Source organism: Cornus florida, unplaced genomic scaffold (assembly GCF_030987335.1).
Source record: "Cornus florida cultivar Cherokee Brave unplaced genomic scaffold, ASM3098733v1 CherokeeBrave_3.0.0_Hap2_Chr09, whole genome shotgun sequence".
Lineage (NCBI taxonomy): Eukaryota > Viridiplantae > Streptophyta > Magnoliopsida > Cornales > Cornaceae > Cornus > Cornus florida.
This window is the reverse complement of record NW_026775579.1, coordinates 9732585-9736011: the sequence shown is the minus strand read 5'-3', so window position 1 is coordinate 9736011 and position 3427 is coordinate 9732585. Positions and strand designations below refer to the sequence as shown.

At 33.1% G+C, this 3427-nt stretch overlaps 1 long non-coding RNA gene across 1 annotated transcript; it reads right to left on the bottom strand.

Moving 5' to 3' along the window:
- Positions 1 to 2341: 2341 nt before the first annotated feature.
- LOC132272355 (uncharacterized) lies at positions 2342 to 3216 on the bottom strand. Its single transcript, XR_009470041.1, has 2 exons — positions 2705 to 3216; positions 2342 to 2492 (listed from the first exon to the last, which is right to left on the bottom strand). It is a non-coding gene; the product is annotated as an uncharacterized LOC132272355 (long non-coding RNA).
- Positions 3217 to 3427: the final 211 nt, after the last annotated feature.

The following is a 3427-nucleotide window of genomic DNA, read 5'->3' as shown; positions in this document are numbered from 1 at the left end:
TCATCATCCAAGGCTCCCAAGTGTGAACCAATGAAATGCCAACAAGTGGACCAATGGAGGTGTGACACTATTCACACTTTCTAAAAATTGCAAAAAGGTCCTTCTTAAAAATATCTTCCAAATTAAATTGTAAAATGATCCTTAAGACAAAAATTAATTACACTAAAACCTTAAAAATAAAGAATGTTTCTCATAAACTATGCATTCATGCCCTTTACGAAAAAGTAAGTAACCAACATGCTTTTCTACAAAAGTAAAAATGCAAATATTTTATAAATTAAATATTATGAATGTATGCAAAGCCAGAACTAAATCCAAGCACAAAAAGTGAGGTTATGCGAAGAAAAACGAAACCGGGAAAAGACGAAAAAAATAAAAATGTCAAAAAATGAAAATACGAGAATGACGTGGTCCGCACAAGGACGTTGTCAATACAAAAGAAAGTCTCAAAAACTATTCTCGAGTACTCGAAACAACACAAAGTGACGAAAACTTGAACTCGGAAAGGAAAAATCAACAAAAAAAAATTATCCGTAAAATTTGAGAAGTAGGAAAGGAAGGAAAATGACCTGGTCATTACATAGTCTTCTTCAGAGAGAGAGTACTACACCGAGCTGGTTTGCTTAATTTTTCGGTTTGCAGTGCTACTACCAAAGAAAGTAAAGTCGTTATTTTCTGGGAGATAGACACTACTGAGTCCGTTAGCACCGTAGCGGGATGAATCTATCTTAAGGATATAGAATCAAATTGTAACATCGACTTATAATTAGGTTCCTTTATTTTGTATACTTTTATTTTATTAGATATTATAAGAAATTATATATATATATATAATAATAATAATTATTATTATTATTATATATATATATACATTATATCTTTACATATTATTTAAATAATAATACTATAGTATATGGTATAATTATACCACATATTTTGGACAACAGGTGGTGGCGGCGATGGTGGAAGGTGGCGGTAGTAAAAGGCGGTGGTGGTGGAAGGTGGTGGCGGTGGAGAAAGACGGTGGCGGTGGTGAAAGGTAGCAGTAGTGAAAGGTGGTGGCAGTGATGGTGGTGGCAGTAGTTGCGATAAAGGAAGGCAATGTCGGTGGTGAAAGGCGGTGGCGGTATGGTGGTGACGGAAGGTGATGGTAGTGGTGGAAGTCGGTGGTGGTGGTGGTGGTGGTAAAAGGCGAAGGTGGTTACCAACAGCCAGTGGCCTAGTGGTATCAGGCTCCTATTTCTCAAAATGAGGTCAGGGGTTCAAGCCTCGATGGTGGCAAGTGTGTGTGTGTACCAAATAAATAAATAAATAAATTAAAAAATAAAGGCGGAGGTAGTTGTGGTGGAAGGTAGCTAGAGGTAGTTTTTGAACTTAGAACATGAAAGTTTTTTGGGATGTTGATTTTTAAAAAAAATTTACTTAGGATCATTTCATAGGTTTAGTTGTGGAATGGATTTTCATTCATCGGAATGAATTTTCATTCCAAAGGAATGGTCATTCCCACTTTAAATTGCATACCAAATAAAAAAATGATTGGAATGAGCATTCCATTTCTGTACACCAAACGTAGCATAAAGCTGAATGCGAGGACTATTAGCACTTCAAAGGGTTTAAATATATAATGTCTCTATCTACGCTCATATATTTTTTCATTTTCTTTTTTGGCCTTTATATTTGGTTTGAGGTGAAATTTTATATTTGGTTTGGGGTGAAATTAAAATTTCATCCCAAACCAAATATAAAGGCCAAAAAAGAATATATTTGTTGGTCTTGCTATATTTGTTGGTGGGCGTGTTTGGACCTTATTGTGTGTGTATATATTATGTGAAATAAATTCTATTAACAAAAAGGAATTAAAAAGAAAAGTGTAACACCTTTTTCTAAAAATGTAAATAAATAAAAAGAACGGCATAACACTTATCTCAAAAATATACATAGATATTAATATTAGCTAACATAAAATAATATATCTTTTTCAAATATTTATGGTGGAGTATTAACTGGCAAAAAACTAATCACAAAAGCTTTTATTTAAGTAATATAAAATGTTAAGAGTTTGGACATAACTAGGTGGCTGTTAAAAAAATAATAATAATGACATTATTTTTTGATAAAACATCTTGCCACTGCAAAAGATTTATTCAACTAGGTCAATACTTAATTTGTGAAGATTTTCATTCAACGAAGAAAGTTAATTTGTTTATTTATTTATTTTTTGATCTTTTTATCATTTGAATGATCTCCAAAGCATCATCAATAATTTTTACCATATATACCATCCTCATGTAATATATAAATAATTATTAATTAAATTAATTTAAAATAATTAACTGGCCCATACAAGCATAACCGTTCATTACATTATCCTGAGTCAGAAATAATACAAACAAAAAATACGTGAAACATAATTAATACATTTCCATAAAAGTCCAAAACAGTGCCAAAGATGCAGCATAAAGTAGGAGAGAACGCTCATCTGCTTTGCATATCTGCAAAATAATGAAACTAAAGCATAGTTAGTTATATTTTCTAAATCTAAAAATAACTTTGCTTATTTAATTAATTCATGAAGCCATTGTGATTAATAAATTTGAGTAATAGTAATAAAGGGTCCTGTCTTCTGGACGGCTTCCCTTCTACATATATATATATATATATATATATATATATATATGTACGGGGTATGTATGTATTTACGTACCTAGCTAGTAAGGAGGTGGTGGAAAACCCAGGAATGGCCTTGATGTAGGTCCAAACAAAGAGGTTTCATTGGCGGAGCCAGCTGCAGAATGGAAATCAAAGTCAAAATCATAGAGGAGATGTTTCTTGCCCTTCCCCTTCCCCTTAGTAGCTTTCTTCAACAGCCAAAATGGCAATATTATCACCAGCACTATTATCAGGCATGTAGCCAGCATACAAATCTTGCAGCAGCACCCGATCACCATTTTAATTTCCTCTCTCTCCCCCTCTCTCTCTCTCTCTCCCTCTCTCTCTCTCTCTCTCTCTCTATATATATATATATATATCCCTACCGACAATGACAAACAAATAATTAATTCAGATTGATCTGCAATTAATGTACGTCCAATCGGGATCGAGATTGGGGTTGATTAAGAGGCGAGGAGAGGAGGAGTGCCTGAGGGCCGTTAAAGGTTGTAATTTATAGGGAGAGATTGTATACTATGTTAAGAAAAAGTCATGCATGTTTTGCGAGGTGAGAGTCAGTTAGACTTCAGTTGGCATTGACCTTGTAACGTGAGGTTGGAAATTCAGCCATTCAACTTTCTTAATTTGACATATTTTACATCCATACATATATATATATATATATATACCTTTGATTTAAATCAAAGGTATATATATATATATATATATGGGTCCAAAATGAGACACGTTGTATGGAGATTTAAATCAAAGGTATATA